Genomic DNA, 21,243 nt, shown 5'->3' with positions numbered 1-21,243 from the left:
TCGCGTCTCCAGTGACCGAACTTTCTGCACCACCAGGCTCCAGGCCTCTCTCTAATGCTCTTATTTCTGTGTGGGTCACAGGGGAGCCTCTCAGGCTTTTAATCTATAGCTTATTGTTTAAAGATTTATTTGTTTTGGGAGGCCGCGGCCAAGACTTGAGCGCAGGCCGACACCCATGGAAGGAAGCTGTAAAACTGGAAGCGTGTCCACTGCTTCTCCAGCTGGGTGCCTCGTCTGTGATAAGACTGTTTTGAAGGATTCAGGCCATTCATAAATGTCATCTTAAAACTGCGAATGCTTCTTTTTTTTTTCTTGTTTACTGTAGAAATGTGAGAGAGAGAAAATGAGGTGTAACCAGCAAGTCCCTAGATGTTGCAGAATATTGCAGAAAAGCATCTTTCTTTTCTTTTTCCTTTTTTTTTTTTTTTTTTTTTTTTGGTAGGAGTGCCTTGTTTCCATGGCTACCCGTTGTTAAGATTCCTGCTGTTGGGATCAACTTGAATTCTGCCAGTCCCCCCGGGGTCCCCAGAGGTGGGACAGCCTGGTCTCAGGAAGGGGGAGGGCGGAGGGTATTCACCCAGCCGGCAGCCCCTGCACGAACCAGCACGCCTGGCTTTTAAAGAGGGCAATCTCAGGTTTCTTTCTGTGCCTTCACCCTCCAGCTGACTTCCCCCCACTTCGGGGACACGCTGCCCTAACAGGCAGATTAATTAAGCCCACAAACTGTGAAGAAAATGCTGGTATTTCTCCCCAATGCCAAATCAAGACAATACAGTTGAGGGAACACTGCAATTCTTGCCCCAACCCCTCTGCTAGCTCAGTGATCAGCTTGTATTCTACTTTTTTTTAAAGTAATAATAATAAATACCCAAAACAAAGCAGTAACCTCACTCTCGGAATTACTGTTAATTACAAATTGAGACTTCAATGTTTGTCTCAGATTTTCCTGTGATGTTTTCCTTTTCCAGATTCTCCATCTCCTGTGCAGGCAGCAACAAGTTGTTGGAAGGAAGCGCTAAGTTTTGGTCCATCTCATATGGATCGGGTTGCTTATGAAGTAGTTTTCTACTTATTCACAGATATATCTGTAATGAATGGGAAAAGTTTCTGAAAGTTGAATGGTTTTGGTCACTTTTTAAAGTTTTCTTGGTTGTTCCTGTGAGTTTGAAGTGTCACATATGGATCACTCGCTTCCCTCTCTCTGTTGAATTCGCATGTTCTTGTCAATGATGTGTGTCCAGAAGCAGTAGACTTCAAAACTATTCATGGGTATTTCTAATTTCTCATTATCTTTCCCCCTTTGGAATTGATTGCATATATCTGGGGCTTCCTCTCTTGTCACAAAAAGGAGCAATGCTGCTTGCAGCCTTTTCTCCTACTTATCTGTGTCTGTAGCCATGAGGTACAAGAGAAATCTCAGCTTCTATTTTCTTCAATTTTCCGCTAAATTTCCTTTGAAGGTTATCTTTCCTGGAGGCTTCAACTGATCCATTTTCCTTTCATTTCCTTCTCTTTTTTTTTTTCTTTTTTTTTTGGCACCGCATAATGTGTTTGTGTAAAGGAGAAGAAAGGAGAGAAGAAAGTCTACCCTTCTGTTGACATAAAAACTCTTCAGTTCTTCTGGGCTCTCTGCTTGGGTATCCTGAATACAGCTGTGTATTTCTTCTGTGCTGTGAAAGGGATAGCATGCTGCTGTAAAAAAAAAAAGACTATTTGAAATCGTGTTTCTTTTGTGCTTTTTACATGGTCCTTCTGCAGCAGATCTGTTGTCCATATATATTCATTTAATCATAGCTCTTTGTGTGACTGATTTTAAACCAAGTTCTTGTTACCACTTATTTTCTAGGTCATCTGGAGCTAACACAGCTAAAATGTTTCTCCTGCCTTGGAGAGGGCACGGGGGGTGGCAGATGGCTTCTGCTCTGCTCTAGGACAGGAGGTCATAGCGTGCTTGCAGAGGATGTCTGCTAGGACAAGAAGATCAGGTAAAAAGCAGGGCTGCTCTGTTGGAGTGAGTCGCACGTGTGTGCAAGAAGCTGCATCCTGCGTGCCCCTCCTGCTGCTGCCTGCTGCAGGATGTGGATGTGCCCGTGGCTCTCTGGAGTGCTTCTGGCTCTTGCCACACTGTTGGTGGCACCTGGCTGCTTAGGAAGGCCCTGTGGATAGGCTGGGACTGGGTTTGCAGACTGCTCCTTTGAAGGACCACACTGAGATACTGGAATGGCTGTCTCTTTCCCTATATTCCTGCAAGGTAGTAGGGGTTGGCTATTTTTGACCTGTTCTGTCTCCTGGTGGGGTTTATCTAGAAAAATTTAGGGGCCTTCCTAGATAAGAGAATTCATTGATGGCATCTTTTCCTGGGCGTGCCACGCATTTGTCTTTTACTTAGATCTTCAAGACTAGGGCTTTCTCTTCAAACAAATTCATCTTTTCACATTTTTGAACCCACTTTCTCACTAGAGCTTCTGGACATTTTTATTATTTTTTTTTAATGTCTCACTGTGTGTTTCTGAAGGTGCCTGTGAGATGTCTGGGACTTTGGTATTTAAAAATTATTTGTTTGTATATATATGTGTGTGTGTGTATATATATATATATATATATATATATATATATATATATATATATATATAAAACTGAAGTTGTTTGGGTTAGAGGAAAACTATATGGTGCACTTCAGATCAGCCCTTCTTCAGTCACATCTTATCTTCCTCCTCTGAGGGGCTGTGGGATGGCTGACAGCAAGAAGTCCCCTTGCACTAAGTACACTCTATGCTGGAATTTAAGTCTTATTTAAAGCTACACTTCACTCAATATTGTGACTAATTCTCTTAGAAGGATGAAGGATTTCATCTGTTAGTGTCTCAGTTGAAGAACATAATCATAAATCTTTGAGAAAAGCAAGTCTTGTGTTCACAGCAGAGCTGAGGTAGCTTTCTTACGTGGTTGTGTTCTGTATCCCCATCACCTGTTCACCCATACTGCTTTTTCTTCTGCTTTTCCAGGATGATTTGGTTCCCCTCCTGCATTTCTCTGGGCAAGCAGCAGCATTTGGGCTGATCTGTAGTTATGAACGTGCTGCTGGGCAGGTCAGTGTCAATATGCTTGTCAGTCAGCTGGTTGCTCCTCCCGAGATGGAAAGCAACAACCTGAGGGTTGTAGCTGTTTCTTCTCTCTATCTGGCTACTTGCCTAGGTTTCTATCCCCCATGCTACTGATTTGCATGTGAGGGGAAAAAAAAATACACTTTTCACCTCCAGTTGTCTTTCAAATTTGGCTAAAATTGGTATTAGCTGGACATACCAGCTTGCTATGCTGAAAAACATCAGCATGCTCCTATGTAGCCCCAAGTCATCTTAAATTTTATTAAAATATTTGCCCACCGGCCTTAGGAGATACCGATAGATGAGCTTTCATTCTTATTTTTTCCTGTGGCATCTTATTTATTTACGGGGAGCCATTTGATAGAATATATAGCACGTGGACCTTTGGCTATGTGAGTTTAGTAGATGCCCATTGTGCAGAAGATTGATAAAATTATCTGACTGTGTTACATTTCCTCTTTCTTCATTGTACGAGCAGTGTTGACATGTGCAGTACACTGATACAGATTGTACTGTTTCATCCAAGTACACACAGTCCTATTCTCCCTATTTTTTCGCATTTAAATCGAAGCACTTGTAGTTGTGAATGATGGGATTTATTTCATTAATGGTATCTTTGCTGCGGGCAGTGGCATTGAGTCTCTTTGTCCTGATGAAGTCTTTTCCATGACAATGATAATTTATGACTTGGTGTTTGTTTCGGTGACAAGGAGATGACTGTACTTCGTTTGTGTTTATTTTTCAGTCTTGAATTCTTTGGCCAAAAATAGACAACATGGGCTGAAGCATATGCAAATATCCTTATTTCAAACTTAGCATTATCTATTAATGGATTATTTTAAACTGGAGATGACAGCTCAAGAAAACCAACGCACTCCTTAAACGTATCCTTAATTTGTATTGAAAACGATCTGAGATTTGAGATCTAGCTTTGCTAGTGGGGAGCATCCATCCTCCCTCCAGCTTCTGCAAGGGGCTAGGATGCAGTTGCGTTGGCCGGGCCTTGTTTGGGGTACCGGGAAACCCTCTGCAGGGAGAAATCTGCTGGGTGCTTGTGCCACCCCTTACAGCCCGCTGCAAGAAGCAGCACCACGGGGACACCGTTCCAGCGTCGCCCTGAGGTCCTGGCTCTGCGCTGGGGCAGGAGCCGGCTCCCATCAGAAGTGCTTCCCGCCTGTGTGCTGCCACTTGGAGACCTTCCACTGCAAATATTGATCCAGCTCACACCGCTCAGCTTAGGAGAGCTGGGCAGATGAAAGTATTTGGCCTCGCAGCCGCAAGGTATTGCAGATGACTATGATGTGAATCAGATCCTGCGCCTATCTGCAAGGTACCGAGTTTGCAATTCCTTTCCACTCCCTGCCCACGCAGTCTTGAGCCCAGAGATCAGGCTGGCACGCAGTCTCCTGGTTCGTGTTCCTGTCTTGAACACATCCTCTTCTTTCTCTGCATGGTGTGCTTACGATATGGCACTGGGCACGGTGGAAATATTTGGAGATCTTTTGGCTCCGGCCACGTCACTGCTTGTTCAGCCTGATGTCGTGAGTCACAGGTCTGGATTCTTTGCACTGAATCAGATGTTAGAGATGCAAAAGGTCTGTTGGGTCACCCAGCACACCCTGGGCTGGTTGCTCGTTGCAGGATGTAAGCCTGGCTTTTATTCTGCCAGGAGAAAAGTACTTTTTCTCGGCAGGTCTGGATTGCTGTGTGGATCCGTGGTTCCTCGTTCCTTTGTGTTCGTGGAAAGCTTTCGGTGTTCAGATTCAGAAAGTCCGCGTTGTTTCTTTTTGACTGCTCATGTGTGAGTTACCACAGCAAAGGCAGAATGAAAGTCACAGCACAGCAGATAATTAAAGGAGAAAAAGTTCCTAAACAGAGGGATTTTAGGATTTGTGCCACCTGTGTGCCGAACACAGCACATGTATCTTCTCTGGTTTGTCCTGTTCTTTTTCTGCTACATTAACAAGCATTGGTAGTATCTAGCAAAATAAAGAAATAACTAAATAACAAAGGCACCTTGTTTGTTGTTTCACTTAGGAGAAACTGGTGAAAAGGTGAAAGCAAGAGGTGCTGCAGGGAGCACACCCGGTGTCTTTGAAAAGGCACCGCGCCGCCGGAGCAGAGGCTGTCACCCCGTGCTCTGACAGCCAGCCCTCCCTCGCTCGCTGGCAGGTTTTTCGTGCTTCAGGGTGAGCTTCCTTCCCCGTCTGCCTGTCTTCTGCATCATGTCCGTGCACCTCAGAGTCTGACCGTCTCACCAAAGAAACCAGTGTCAGTCGGAAGCTGTGCACGAGGGTTAATTTGTATTCGATTTTCTGCACAGCAAGGCGGAGGAGAAAGGTGAGGACCCTTTCTGATTTTGCTGAACAGGGCTTATAAATCATCTTAGTGCCCTACTTAGGGGAACAAAAACCTTCGTCTCGCTGCTCAGGAGAGGCAGCTACCATTTCAAACAGCCTCTGCCCTCTCGCACCCCCCGAACCAGCCTGATGACACAGGTGCAGAGGAGGGCTGGCAGTGGCCCTAGCCCACGTTGGTCCGAGCTGGAGCTGCTCCCTGCAGCGACCAAGTGGATTATAAAGCCAAGCAGAGGGCAGCTGGGATGTGTTTGTCAGCGTGGATGATAACAGAATAACAGTTGTGGAGCTGCAACAGAAAGGGGACAACATCTCCCTTCCCTTGCTTTAACCCCACCCTATTGCTCGGAGTTAGTGATGTGTAAAAAATGAGGGAGGGGTTGGTTTTGCTTTTAGTCAATAGCATTTTTTTAATGTTTGAGGGAGTAAAAATTCACGCTCTGTTGCTCAGGATGGGAGATCTTGCCAAAGTCATTCCAGTCATGCCTCAAGCCTCCTTGGGAATTCAGCTATTGATGTTCATGCTAAAAGCTAAAAAGCTGTGTCAGAGAAAGCCTCGAAATGTTTGGGTTTTTTGTTTGTTTGTTTTTAAAGTTTTTATGTATCTATCTTAACATGTTAGCTTTTGGTTTAAAACAAGCAGTTTTTAGAAACTGCAATCTTTCCCCAGATTCTGATGGCCTGAGTCAGGAGCTACGGGCCCCAGCTGCCACCAGAAGAGGGGATGCTTTCCAGGGAGGTGAATGACCAGCTCTGGCTGGTGATGCTTTTGAAGGTTGCACTTGTTCTGCTGCAGTATCTGTTCAAGTGGGAAATTGTGCTTCCCAGGTCAGTGTTGGTATTGTTTCTTTTATTTTTTTGAAGCTTTTATTTGCATTTTCCTTACTAGTGCCTGTGAAGCAGTCCTAGAAGGCAGTGAGAAGTCAACGTTCCTCTCTTCTCAGAGGCTTCACGGGTCCCATCCAGGGGTGCTGCCTACCTTGGTTGTTCAGACACATCTTTCAGAGAAAAGGCAGGCTACCCAGCAGTTCAGAAAAATGTGTTTTTGCTGCTGCCGCTCGATTGTATCTAAAATAAGGAAAATAAATACTATGAACCTAAAAAAAAATAAATCTGGAAGATGTTTGGCTTGGAGTTCTTAGTCTGTTCAATGATGTCTGTCTTGGAAAGGGCAGATGAATCTCACGTTTCCAAGAAGACTATATATAGAGCGGTGCAGTCTCATTTACTGATATGATGAAGCTAATTTAGCTGTAAATTCAATTTTATATCTTCACCAAGAAAGAAAAGTCACCACGCTGTGAGAATGAATTCCCAGCAAACATCTAAACAGAGACTGTCTCCATTCCCCTTTTTATGCCAAATCACAAAAATGGTGTCCTCTTGAAGCTTTGAAATTAGAAAGCCTTTGTAGATTCAGAACCAACTGTTGTCTGAAATAGCTCTACAAGTTTCCTTTTAATGTCTCTATGGCTCGTGTTCTGGGTTTAATGGTTACTAAAGCCTCCTGGAGTTAAAAGCAATATCATATTTTTTTATTAATTAAAAACAAAGAAGGAAGAAGAGAGAATCATTTGGTAATCTGCCTGGTGCCTTTCCAATAAATGATTGATAATATACGCTTCTAGATATCAAGCAATTCATTAAGCCTTTCAGCACTGAGTAGGCCAATAATGGATACAGAACATCATTTAAATCCCTACTAAAACAGAATAATCTTTACTGGAAATGGTGAGCCTTTGACAGTGCACTCTAGTGTAGGGAGGCTGAGATTTACCTGAGGTGGGATTCAGTGGGACAGGCAGTTTATTGTCACTCACTCACAAAATGCTCCAGGAATTTCTTCCCTTCTTCTGAGCTTTTCCTCACGTCACCCGACTTTGACTTACAGCCTAGACTGTGAGATGTAGTTTGGTTTCTGAGGCAAGGTTTTCAATTTCAGCCTGAACAGAGTAAAATATTGACTTGACATTTATAGGGATGCTGACTCACGGAATGAGTTACCTGATTAAAATGAGGACAAGCAATCTCCTAGGATATGAAAAATGTGATGAATAGTAAAGAAGTAATGGTTGATAGTAATTAGAGAAGGTTATATGATGTCTGTAAATTTGTAGGACCTCGTACTGAATGAACTGCCGAAGTTAGATAGCAGACCCTTCAATAGAAAAGCAGAAAATCTCAGTGAACTTTAAAATGTGATTAACTTGAGAGTTTGTTTAGTGCAGGTCTTACTGTGTCAGGTGAGTATTTATCAGCTGTGTACAGGTTTCCACCTTTCTCCTCCAGTGAAGGGGTAAGGGCAAGGCTCGCTTCCAGGTCTATTTAAAATTGGGACTCTACCATGCATTTTTTCATAACTTTTAAATTGCTTTCCCCTACCTAAATCTTGAGTGACTCCCCATGAATAAAAACAAACTGAAATAATGAGAAGACCTCATGGCAAACTCTTACAGGGACCATTAGCACAGCTTTAGAAGACAGCGTGTGGGCAAGTAAGGAGCCATGTGCTTAAAGTTCTCTTTTCATCACCTTTTCTGTTGCCTGTTTTCTTACCTACCCGGATCATCCTTTGCTGTTTGGTGTCTCCGCTGACAGAACCTGCTGCTGTGCTGCAGCTGGCTGAGCTGGCACAGGATTTGGCCTCTTTTTTTTTTTTTTTTTTCCTTCTTCTTACTAGAAGTGGCAAAATTTGTGTTATTTCTCTCTCTGTTTCGTTCAGAAATAGTTTCCTAATTTGCCTGATGTTCCTAGGCACGACCTTAATTAAAGCTGTAATCTGGCAGATAACCTGAAAGTTAACTTTCAAGAGGCAGATCAATCATCTTTTCCTATGAAATTTGTCATGCTCTGTGCATCGCCCCAGACTACGCCAAGTTCTTCACTGGAACTGTGGGGAGGCAGTGTGTGTGTGTGTGTGTATATACGATAGGAATGATTATACATAGGAATATTTTATCCATGGTACATGTGCTACAGCTCTTGGATAATATAATAATATAAATATAATAATAATCTCAGCAATTACCCTGTCCTTACTGTCATTGCTATTTCTGGATTTACAGATGCATCAAATACAGCTTGAGGATGCTGCATTACATTGATATATGGTCTCTGATCTGACATTTACCATCTTTTTAAAAAAACAACGCAAAAAACTTCCGTAAACTGTAATTCTGCCTCCAAAGTGCTTTAACAAAGTCTAATTTTTAGCAAGGTATAGCTGGAGGCAGGAGATGATGTTGAAGGCGTGGAGGTTCAGCAAGAGATGCTTAGGAAAGCCCTAAGGGAGAAGGGCAAAGTAAGGAAGAGCTGTGTGGGTCTCGGGAGGCCAAGGAGCGAAGCCAGCAATAACCTCACCGAGTGGTGGTCAAGCTTCTCCAGTGAGGGATGTCTTGGGTGAGAGTTTAATTGACGAAATGAGTGCTAGTGAAGTGATGCCTCAGATGCTGAGGCTCTTGCCTGCAGAGAGATTAATGAGTGGCAAGGAAGACAGGAATAAGAAGTAGGTGGGGAGAGAGAAATCCAGAATCGGTTTACTAGAAATTTGTGACAGGGCAGGCAAGAGCTTCTTGTTACTGAATAAATTACTGTCACTGCAAATACTGTGTGAGTGGATCCATTCTTTCTCCCTAACATGCATCTTGTTTAAGCCACGTCTGCCTCTTCCAGGATTTCAGGTGGCGGTGAAGGGCTAGTGCCAACAGGACCGCAGCTCCGCTCTAGTGTTTGTCCAGCGTCGTCATACGTGTGGGGGTTTATTCTTTGCTTTTCTCATTCTACTGATTTGTTTCAGCTGCTGCTGGGGCTTTATTATTTGTAGTGTTGATTTTTATGCGTGGTATTTGAGGAAGGGCGAAGTCCAAGATCGCCGGTAACTAGTGCAAACAGGAACTCCTGGGCAGGTGCTGTCTGGAATTGAAGGACTCAGCAGACTTTGCCCTCAAAGAATGCACGTATTGAATCCCAGTCCTTGTGCTTTACTTCTCCTAGGCTTGTCCTGTTAAAATGTTTAATAAACGTAGGTATTGAATGCTGAATTACAGAGTACCTCCTGCCTTGGATACTTACATTTATCACTATTGTTAGTAGTGAATAGTTTTGGAAATAATGACTGGATAAAGACAAACATCTCATTGCAAAAGCGCAGCATGTGTACCACTTCCAAAAGTTCACCTGACCTCTCCGGCAATGTCAACGGGAGGTCCTGGGGACTCTCCAGCAGCGCAGGTTCCTTGCTGAAGACTGAGGTAACGTGAGTGACACCGTGTTTGTGACCCTGGGCAAACCTTTTGCATGTCTTCTTCAGCCTACCCTGTTGCAGTCCCTGTGCGGGACGGCTGTCTCGGTGTAAAGGTGGAAGGGAATTGCCCCTGTTTATCAGGTTATCAGTTACCGAGAAGCAATGTACTTTGTGGCGAACTTCCAGATGGCTTCCAGATAAACACTACGCCATTAAAAAAGTGGTTGTATGTCCTTTTTCTTCATGTGCCTTTCACAGGGGCTGCAGGAGCCCTTTTTCTGTCATAATCTATAGTTCAGATTTCGTATTAGCTCTGCAGTAACATCCTCACCCATTGCAATCAGTGTTGCATCAATTCCTTGCATTAATTTGAACTGTTCAAATGGCACTCTGGGGGTGATTTGCTGAGTACCTTGCTTACCTTGCGGTGATTTCCAGCCTCTGTGTTAGCTGTGCTTGCCATTGCTCAGGAACCCAATATTGAAATGAAATCCAGCACATCTTAATCTCAGTGGAGCGTATCAGTAAGTGATATAAACATGTATTTATCATTCAGTAGGGAAAGATCATGGAAAATTTAACCAATTACTCTGACTTCTGCGACCAACTTTGTCTTATCGTGTATTTTTCTTTTAACATGGTGACTGTATCGTGGAGAACTCAACAGCTTGTTAGTAGCCATGCATGCACTTGTGTATTTCCCTAAACAAACAAAAACTTTCAATGGCTTGGGTGTGTATCCAGTGCTTTTAAGCAGGTAATTGTCTAAGCAGGAATTCCTTGTCTTCATTTTTGTCTGCTGAGAAAGCCAGACTGATGTATAAAAGACAAGCGCATGCCAAATGCATTAAGAGTTTACAAAGCCTTAATCAACCTGTTTTAAAATTCTTCCTACAGCCCTGAAATAGTAGTGCTGAGTTGAAACCACTTCTGACACCTCTAAGAAAAAATAATAGTGAATGAAGGAACGAGTCAAGTACAGGTGCGAGTAAGGCGTGTGGCAGAGCACAAGGCTCCGGGTGCAGCCTCTGAAGACTCTGGATGAACAAGGTAGAAATCAGATTCAAATCCCCAGCAGTGGGGTCAGGTCACCCTGTTTCCCCTGGGTTTCCTCCCACAAAGTCCAGCTCTCTCAGGGGTCTTGCTGTCAATCTTCTCTCCCTACCGCTTGCCCCAGACCATTGCTGTCTTTCTTTTCACATGAGCAGAAGGAAGAGGAACGGCATGGCTGTTGCTGGCGATGTGACCTGTTAGCTTAGCTGCGTGGAGAGCGTACAGGCTGCTGCACTCCCCAAAGCACCGGGGGCTTGTTGGTCGTTTGCTGAAGGTAAGCTGCACTTAGCGAAGCTCACTGTGGTATTTCAAGGCTGAGAGCTCAAATCAAATTCATTCTTAGTTTAATTGCTCCACCAGATCCTTTATTTTTTTTCTCGAAGAAGTACCCCATTGTGCTATTTTGGCAACGAACTGAGTCATGACACACCTTCCTCCATTCGTGTGGGAGAGAGCCCAAATGGAATGCAAGATTAATGGCTTGATGTCGTTCCCCCCAGCGGAGATTACCTCTTTGCACAGCTATGAGCTGCTGCGGGTAGTTCTTGCCCATACCCCTAACAAGAGCATGACCCTTTATCACAGAACCAAGTCAGAAACGAGTGCTGGCTCTAGCTGTGGCTGCTGCAATAAATAATGCCCGTTTCTAAATGCGCTGCAGTTTAAAGTGACCTTCTAAGTTGTACGCAGCGAGGTGTTCCCACCTGAACTGCTGGGTTTGCTCAGAGACCAGTTTGGTTCCAGGATGGCTCTGGGTACTCACTGCAGCCTGTATTGATGTTATCAGTTGGCGTGAGAGTCATAAATCGTCATTCCCACTGTACAGGGGTGTCAAAAATATGCAGCAGGAGCACCTATGTTATGCGTGTGTTATTTAGAACTGCTTGTTATCCTTAGGGCACCTTTTTTCTATGTTGAAACACGAGAAGAACACGATCATGCAGCTCGTGGATGTAACTGCTGTAACCATGTCTGTTTCATTCCCAAACGGTGAGAAATGATGGTCTGTGCACTAAGCCTCTCATGTTATTAAATCCTGACCGACATTAAATCCCTGGAAGTCTTTAAAAGACGTTTAGATGTAGAGCTTAGGGATATGGTTTAGTGGGGACTGTTAGCGTTAGGTCAGAGGTTGGACTCGATGATCTTGAGGTCTCTTCCAACCTAGAAATTCTGTGATTCTGTGACATGAAAGAAAGAAGTGGAGAGGATACATCCCTGCTCGGATGCAGACCACATTAAAAGGTCAACAAAGTAAAATAAATAAATAAAATTAAAAATAATAATAATAATAATAAGAAGAAAAGGCTCTTCCTTAGATATTGTTCTGTTTCTTTCTGGAAAAAAATGTCTGTTCCCCACCCCCTGCCCTGGAAAACACGCATACTTCATTGCCCAATTATCTAGAAAGGTTCTCTAATAATAAGGCAAGTACCAAAAGAAAAAAGCCTGTAGGGCATGAATAAATGATAGGTTTGTTTTTATGACTTCCTACAACAGAGAATGAGAAATGACTTTACTTTTCTAAGGGCAGGAATGATAAAGAAGTTTGGTCAAACGTGGTGTGAAATCTTGCTTTCAACAAACTGCATTTTCAGGAAATGTGGAGGCCTGGCTTGATGAAAGCGCTTGGAAGCCAAAATCTCCTCATTATCACTTTGAGCCAACGTGTAAAAAGCTTAATGCCAGTACTAACATGAATAGCTACCATAGCTCTCTGACCTAGGAGAGCTTTCAGGGAGAGCTTGTAGGAGAGCTGCAAGGAGGAGGTGGCCTTTGGTCCCATTTTTAGACCCCACAGAATCTCCCAGCCGGCATCAGCTGTCTCCTGAGCCAGTACTTCTTGTTCCGGCCTAAATAAGTGGGCTGCTTTTCTCTGAGTTTCTTTTGGGGGGCTGTTGGCAGAGGGGAAGAGTGGCACCTTCTGCCAGCGGAGTCTCTGGCTCCCTCTGGAGTCACTGAGTTACGCTCCCAAGACGTGCCTGGTAAGCCGGTTAGTGGAGGAGTAATGTCTGCTGTGTGACCCTCTTTTTAGGGACCTCTTTCGGGGCCTGTGTTAGGCTTAAAGGACAGAAAATGGCAACAGGCTTCAGACCATGTAGCGACTCTTGGGGAATCTCCTCTCTACGAGAGGGGAGGTACAACAGCTGAAGTTGATGTGGCCTTCATGAGGCTCAGAAGGCACGGCCATTCCATGCAGAGCGTGCTTGGGCCAGAAGCCTGGGGAAATGGGGAAATCTCACAGGGTAATAAAGGGAGAGGACAGGAAAGAAGGTCCTGTGTCCCCATGGACAGGGAGGGAGGTTTCCTTGCTCAGAGAGAGCCTTTTTGTCCTGCAGGATCTAACTTGTCCACTCCTTGCCTTTCTAGCCCTTACAGGTCCCATGCCCCCATCCATAGGAGCTGCTTAAACAGCCTCCTTACACCTTCCCTCTCCTCTCTCTCCACCGTCTCCCAAGAAGCCGGCAGCAAGCGAGTCTCTCTTTGCTTTCTCTCTTTTCCTGATCTGCATGGCACAGCCTCCTGTCAACTGCATTTTTCGCCAGCAAAACAGGTAGTCCTCAGCCCGTGGTGTTTCCTGAGAGCTGTGGAGGCAGCAGTCACAGCCACGCGCCAGAATGCTCAACAGGTTAAAAAAGACACAGGGGGCTGTCCAGGGCACAGGCAGTCTGAGTAACCATCGCTGCCTGGAAGATGTGTGGGTCAAGATCCTTGGGGGGTCAGTGGGTAAAGCAGGCGAACCTAAACCCTCCTCCTAGGAAACCGAGGGGGATAGGAGGCCTTGGCTGCATCTTGCCCACACTGGCATGGTGCATGCCGCAGTTGTAGAGACCTTGGCACAGTCGAATCCGATCTCCTAATCAGCTCCCGTTTCACTGCGTTCCTCGTTAAAAGGCGGTTCTCAGGCGAGAACGTCGATGTTTTCATTTGCTTGGAGCCAAGCGCGCAAATATTTACTTGCGTCTCATAAGCTGTTGTGAAGAAGTGCGAACCCAGCGCCTTGAGCTGGATGCCAGAACCCAGCCAAACTGCAGGTCAGTCGCTGTGCTTCTGTGCACGGCTCCTCGCCAGCGTGGTAACGTGAGAAAAAGCTGCTGGCTTCCTGTGTGAGCTCTGCCGCGGCCACCGAAGATGTGCTGACCTCAGGGCGAGATGTCTTACAAGCCTTCGCGCCCCACTGAATGTGTTATGTAGAAGCGTCTCTGCTGATTTCCATTTTCACCAGTTTCCTTTCCATCCTTTGGTTTTTGTTTTTGTTTTTGTTTTTTTAAAACACTGCAGATTAAAATCAGGCCCTCGCATTGCAACTGCTTTTGGAAGGCGTCCACATGTACATGCTACCTGGGGAACCAAGGAACTACTTAGCTGGGTAAGAGTTTGCTGAAATATTATTGAGCAGCATCCCAACTCAACAAGGTAGCAAAAAAGAAAAAAAAACTGCACTTTAAGCACAGGATTAACTCCGGTGAAGTCAGTGAGAGGTGAATGCTTGCACAGTGTAAAACTCCCTGATGCGGCTGTTTATTCTGCATTACTAGTAAGAAGATAGATCTAGATTTATCAATAGGTTTAATGATCAAGTGTTATACATATTCCAGTATCATTTGCTGTGATTACTACTACGTATGCTTTTTGAATATCTTTTCCCTTAATAGATTTGATGGTGAGCCAAGGCGTTTTAAACATTTTGCTATATTATTACAGTGAACTTTTAAAAACGGGAGTTGGAGGTTGCTGGAGAATCCTGGGGACAGGCTTGTTCGTTTTTTCTGAAGGAGATTATTTAGCAAGGAGAACATTCGTCTTGCACTCTGCTTATCGGAGAAGACAGAATTTAAAAAAGTTATACATTGAGAAAATAGCATCTGATTACATACAACATGTTCTGCCAGATATTCTGAGACAGCACCAGAAGGCACCACATTTCAAGTGGCAACAACATGTCATGGAAATATCTGAAAAGTCTCCTTTTTAGTAAAATGTCTGTTTATCATGCACTCGCCATCAAGCTGTCCTGTTTGTTTTTACCTTAATTTCCCCATTCTTCAGTTGCTAGGTTCACTTTCACTTTTCAGATGGATTCTGATTTTCAGTGATTTGAAAGCATAAACAAACACGATACAATTTTGTTGCTGTTGTAAAAGCATAAAACGTTTGAGTGAATGCATTCCTACAGCGATCCCGTGGACTCATATGGACTTCAGTCCTTTCTTCTCACGCCCCTAAAAATGACAACAAAAAGGAAAACTGCTTCAGCAGCTTCTTCAGCTGCAGTGCTGCTGGTGCAAATTAACAGGCTGATCTGCAGGAAGGTACAGAGCATCTGCAGAAAGAATAAGTAGAGGGCTTGTGGTGTTTATTCCCCAGTATGGCTCACTTGACTGATACAGCTTTCTGCGTATCCTCGGGCGTATTCCTTAGCAAGTCTGTGCTTGAATGCCCTGTCTGCAAAGGGGAAAATAATATTTCTTCTGTCTGTTCAGTCTGTAACTTCTGTGTGACAGCAACTGGGTCTTGTAACGCTTGTACAGAATCCACCATTGTGACCCCCCGATAACACTCTCCTAGATTAATGGTAAGAAACAAGGCGGGCAAATACAAAAAATTGAATGTTAATTCCTCAGCTGAAATCTTAGTGCAAGTTAGTTTGGCGTATCTGAATGAATGCTTTTCTTCTTCTTGGCAGTAGACCTCACTGGTCAGAATATGATGGATTTGGGGAAGTCTGCCAACATCACCTTTGAACCAAAAGCATTTCGAGTGCTTCGGGAGCCAAGCCAAAGGTATTCTGGACATAGGGTATTCTACGATGCATGTAGCATTTCCTTGATACATGCAGATCAGGGCGGGCGGAGGAGGAGTGGAAGAGGAATTGCGGAAGAAATTGCTGAAGCAGCCCGTTTTGTCACCTGCAGCAATTCTTCCACTCCCATTTCCCCATAGCTCCACTGGGGCAAACCAGGAGAGAATAATTTCCTTGGGGTAGTGTCTTTGCTGAGCTTTGGAAAAACACCCTTCCGGGTCTTTAGGTCCTGTTCAGCCGTCCCTAACCTTTACATGACGAAATGACAGCACTGAGGCCAACTGTTGTAGGCTGAGAAAACAGTTTCACGAGGCAATAGCAGCGATTTCAGCAGGCTGTGACGTTTGAAAGCACAGACAGACTAGCCTGCCATTTATTTACTAGTGCAGAGATGCCCTCCCATGCTTAATAAGCAACCATGGCCAGTAGTTAGAGTCACCCATAATAGTAAGGGAAGCTTCAATAGTTTGGGCAACTGTCACTGCAGATCTTGGAAGCGTGAAGAAACATCACATCCTGCTGATACCACGCATTGAGAAGAGTGGGGACAGGAAAGATATCTGCTTAACAGAAATTCATGTCCCCAAGCAGTGTTAACCAGAGAAAGAAAAATATTTCTATATCTGTGAAACTCTGCATGGACAGGACCTTGTCGTACCAAGCCCCCTTGCTAACAGCAGCAACTCTTTGAAGGCACCCCCTGGGTGAAGAATCCTTCCTGCCCTGTTTTTAGCACTGGAGATGTCAAAGATGAAGTGAGTGCTTTCGGACAGCTCTTTCAGCCCAGTGGGCTAGAGAGGGAGCCCACATGATGTGGATTTCCAGTAGTTTCAGTTGCCACCGAGAGAGAGGCAGGTAATATCCTGAGGAATCAAACATAGGGCAGCCAGCAACCAACAGAGAGAGGTTATTTCTACCAGGCAGGTCGTGGTGAGTCAAGGAAGAATCCCATACATCTCATTTAAACCAAGGGCAAGCCTTCTGCTGCCCTCAGGATGTGCGTGTATTGCAGAGGGAAGCACACATTGTAGAGACAGTGGGTAAATTAGTTTGGGTACCAACAGCGTACCCTATAGAAACGTGCCTGTTTAAATTCACCTCCAGTGTATCTACCCTATACTGCAATCTCAGTGATTTAAACCACTCTGCAGTACTGAACCTTTTAAGTCTCATCATTTCATAGCCCCAGACATCTGGAAAACTCCATCTGTGCTATGGCACTGTGCTATTTCAAGGTCACGAATTGCACTACATGATTCCTACTGCATTTTGCTCCTGTGTGGATGTGGAGTTTTCAGCTGTCTGCATCCAGCCGAGGTGCTGAAATCCTGTGACGACGAGTTCTAGAAAAATCCTATCTGAAAAATAATCCAGGAACGGGTCGTGAAAGGGTAAAGGGAAATAGCAATGAGACCGCACGTGAGTGGCCTCGCAAAAAGTGAATTTATAGGAAAAAAAAAAGCAGAGTTGGCAGTTTGCTGAAGAACTGCTATGAAGCATAAGCAAAAAGCACCTCAATGTAAAAAAAAAAAGGATGGGAATTTTAGTGAGACCAGAGTACCTCAGTCATTAGCTCTTCTTTGATCTCTGTGTAAGAAGGGAACATGCGGAAAATGAAATGTGGGTCATCATACTAAGGATTTATACTGAAATGATAGCATAAGCATTTATGGTGTAGATTACATTGCAAGCTAGAAAGGGAAATAAAATGCAAGAAAGGGGGCTTCTGAAGGTATGTCAGTAAAAAGAGGGAGTTGAAGCTCAGGTCTTAATACAAAGAGGCAAGGAAAATCCATTGTGTCAGCACAGGGAAGGAAAAAGTACAATTTTTGTTGTTTTGCTCCATTCTTTTCTAATATGCCTAATTTTCTAATATACCTAACTGCAATGAAGTAGGCATGTTTGACTCCAGGGAAATGTAGACAAATTGTCTACATATGGAACAATGCAAGCATTTTTACTGAATTACATTCAGTTGAAGTTTTCTTCAGCTTTTTGTGGCTGTGCAGAATTCTAGTTCTGTCCTCCAGCACGCAGCTTTTGAAAACCTAGGAGATGTGCTTTCTTGTTTCATCATTCAGATGATTTCCGAAATATTCAATAATAACGGATTGTGTCAGGTCTTCTGGATAGTTGTGTGGTACTACCCTCAGCTTTATCAATGAACCACCGAAAATCCTTGTGTCCAGTGCTCCCACCTGCTCTGTCTCCCCTTTGGCGCTGCCATCTCAAGATGAGCCAGGCTGTTTGTAAGAACATCAGGTAAGGCGTTACTAAAATCAAGATGTAGAACACCTACTGCTTCCTCCTACTCAAAGGCCTGTTACTGAATCAGAGAAGAAAAATATTTTGGTTTGACACAGTTTGTTCTTGGAGAAGAACACACTGGTTGTCGGTTATCTTGTTTTCTTACAGGTAGTTCCGAATAGTTTAATTACTCGTTTTAGTACTTTATTTATTTATTTCCTAAACATCATAATGAAGTGGATTAGATGAACAGTACTGGTATGGGAGCTTTGTCTGAGCGGTGGAAATACGAATTTGACGTCGCAGCTCTGCCAGCTGCATGATCTCCTGACTTGAGGAAAAGACAAACTAACCAAGATATGCTCCCCAGCTCTCAGTTTTTCTCAAGGTGAGTGGCAGGGTTTTCTTAATGATGTTTTAACTTTGTGTGTTGACTAAAATAGCTCGTTTTCTCGTCAAGGAAGTCCAGCTGTGGTTTGTGGGGTTGTCTTTCACTGCCCTGAGACGTAAATGCGGCGACAGCACTGCGCTGTACACTCACCTGCTGTCCCAAGACCCAGCATTGGTGGCAGTGATGCAGGAGGGTACTGGGTGAGTGGGAAGACACAGTTTATTCCCAGGTGGAGCCCCCCAAGTTCCAGAGTCAGCAGACACCATCATTTCGGCTGCTGGGCACCACCAGCTGCAACGCAAGAGATAAGCAGCCCACCAAGGTGGGGATGTGAGCCTGGCAGGACACAAATCCCCCGAACCACCCTCACACAGGTGGCACACGTTGCCACTGGGAGCACAGAATGAGAAGAGCCCAGGGACAGAACCTGCAGGTGTTATCTCGGCTTTCCAGCCTGAACTCGCCCCCCACAGGCTCACACGTGTTTGTGGACACGTGTGGGGCTCTCCGTCCTCTGACAGGTCATGACGGGTGATGGAAAGAGGCTGGAGGTATCAGATGTGGAAGGTGGCACTGCCCCAGAGCTGACCAGCATAGAAACAAGCCAGACCCCACCACCAGCCTGGAGCCTGCTTCCCACCGTCAGCACCTGTAGTGGCTCAGCTTACCTGGGAAGAGACCAGGAAAGGTACAGTCTCCTTCCCAACAGGGCAAGGGGTTTAAAAGGAATAATTTATGTCTGATTTATGGAGAATTTTTCATTTTATTGTAGGCTTAGGCTCACCTTCACTTTTTTAGGGTTTATAGGGAAGGTCCGAAAGGTGCTAGCTTGGATTTCTTTCCTGCTTGTTTTTTGTTTTTGTTTTTGTTTTTTTATCCTAGCAATATCAAGCAATAAATACATAAATATATATAGAAACACAAAATCTAAATGTGTATATAGCTATACATTGGTTTGTTTTGGACTGGTTGTTTTGCTACAGGATTGCCTGGACATCTGAGCATGCCAACCCCGACCTGCTCACTAAATGACTGTTGGTGCATTTTCCACTGAAGAAAATTCTCCCACTTGTTCCTTACTCTGTGCAGTTATGTAAGTGTCAGGGAAAACATACAGCATCTCAAATTCCTTGTCTAAAATCCTGGTCTTACTCAGTTACTGTGGGAGACTTTTACTCATTTTTCCTTGGGATGCCATTGCTTTATAATTACCGTTGGGTATAGCACGTCTGAAGTTCTAAAAGAATCATATAATTGATAAAAATTGTCAAGCCCAATTTATAGAACTTAAAAAGAAAGAAAGAAAGAAAAAGACAATTTCAAACCTCAAAGAAAATGACATATTTTGAAGTGTCTGTGTGTGTGTATGAGTATTTACTTCAGAGTTCTTTACTGGAATAGGTAGATACAAAAATACACGAACATTTTATCAAAAGCTGCAGTTACTTGGCTGAAAATAGTTTTACTTCTTACTCAGATAGAAACTGGTACATGTGCCTGTGAAGAAATACCTTGTCTTTTCTTTAGTTTCTGGTTGCTGGTAAGTGTAACAACTAGTTCAAGTTTATTTATTTATTTATTTTTAATGCAGGAAAAACTATTGCACATTTTATTTTGAATTAAGTCTTCCATTCTTATCCCAATGAAAATCAGATTGTAACACTTGCCCCTAGCTCCTTGCTTTATGACTTTGTGAAGCCCCATCACCTGCCCCTGTAGGCTCAGCAGTGGAGCTCTTGCTGGGAACTGCAGTGCACGGGTTTCATTAGGTCGCGGTGCCCATACGGTGTGAGGGGTGATGCTCAGTGCCTGTTTGCACGGGGTAAAAAAACAATGCCACCTGTAGGAACCTCTCTAATGGCACAACTCAGCGTTACAGTAACCGACCGTGCTGACTCACGTCCCAAAGATTTTGTAACTTTTTTCTGCACTAAGTCTGTGAACAAGTTCTCTCTTAATTAAGCCGTCATGTTCTCACAGAGCACTTTTTAGCTCTCAGTATGTCACTTACTGCATAGATGTCAGCTTGGGAGGTTAGAAGACATCCTTGCCAGGCTGCCAACGTAGAATGAAGTTCTGGATTTTCCCCCCAAGCACTTCCTGAAACCTTTTTTTCTGTCATTATATAAAGCAGTGTGGTGCTCTATCTTTTAAACTTGCCATCTGGATGCCATTCTTGATTTTTGTCTCTCTTTAAATACACGTATTCAGGCTAGATCTGAAATGATGCAGCTTCTTTCTATGTAATGGTTCTAAAAGCTGTATACTTTCTTTCCCAGTCACTTTACCAAAACTTTGGCATCATCTTTGCCATCTCACATCCTGATAGCTCAAGCGCTTCCTCTCTAGTATGAAACTCTGCACTTTCCACCTCCCTATGGATACCCTGCTCCTCCCCGTGGAGCTGCAAAATTTATTTTCCCGATCTCATGGACCATACATGTACAACCCCCTTTTCTAATCATCTTCCCCTGGCACCTTGTATCAGTTACGAGTTTCTTGTCTTCACCTTCCACACACCTCATTTCTCAGCCATTCCTAGGTTAGCTGATCCTGAAATGAATCCTGATTTGTGCTGTGTCCTCATCTCCATGTCTATTCACGAGTAAACTCCGTGTTTCCCAAAACTAGGGCTGGTAGCAAGGGCTGCCAGAGGGAAGACAAGGTTCTGAATCCCACCCTGGGATCTTTGGATACGGTTACAGCCCCCAAAAACCTGCTGTTCCTCTGGTGCTGCCCAGCTCTTCTTCTGCCACCGCTGCCTCGAGCTTTGCAAGAATATTGCTTTATTTGTGAAACTGGATTTCGTTCCCCAAAATAACCAACACAAAGGCTTTGACAGCAATAAGTTTTCACAATAGAGCCTTTGTTAAAGTAACGGGTGATTGCGTTAATTGTTTTAATCCTTTATCTGTCAGCGTTAGGGAACTCTTGTTGTTTCTTTAGTGAAATTCACAAGACCGGATAGCCACACCAGCAAAAATAGCTATTTAAAGTGACGTAGGATGAAACTGAAACCTTAAAAAAAAGATAAGGGAAAAATA

The 21,243-nt window shown here is 44.1% G+C and overlaps 1 long non-coding RNA gene across 1 annotated transcript; it reads left to right on the top strand.

Moving 5' to 3' along the window:
* Positions 1-1,719: 1,719 nt before the first annotated feature.
* On the top strand, positions 1,720-19,465 carry LOC311437066. The gene is made up of 10 exons (XR_014693264.1): positions 1,720-1,985; positions 3,006-3,089; positions 3,850-5,037; positions 5,142-5,444; positions 6,132-6,289; positions 10,602-10,754; positions 10,913-11,031; positions 14,040-14,127; positions 14,463-18,887; positions 19,183-19,465. It is a non-coding gene; the product is annotated as an uncharacterized lncRNA (long non-coding RNA).
* The last annotated feature ends 1,778 nt before the right edge of the window (positions 19,466-21,243 follow it).

This window comes from Aythya ferina, assembly GCF_964211825.1.
Source record: "Aythya ferina genome assembly, chromosome: 5".
Lineage (NCBI taxonomy): Eukaryota > Metazoa > Chordata > Aves > Anseriformes > Anatidae > Aythya > Aythya ferina.
The sequence above is the reverse complement of the archived record's forward strand: the minus strand, read 5'-3'. Positions and strand labels throughout refer to the sequence as shown.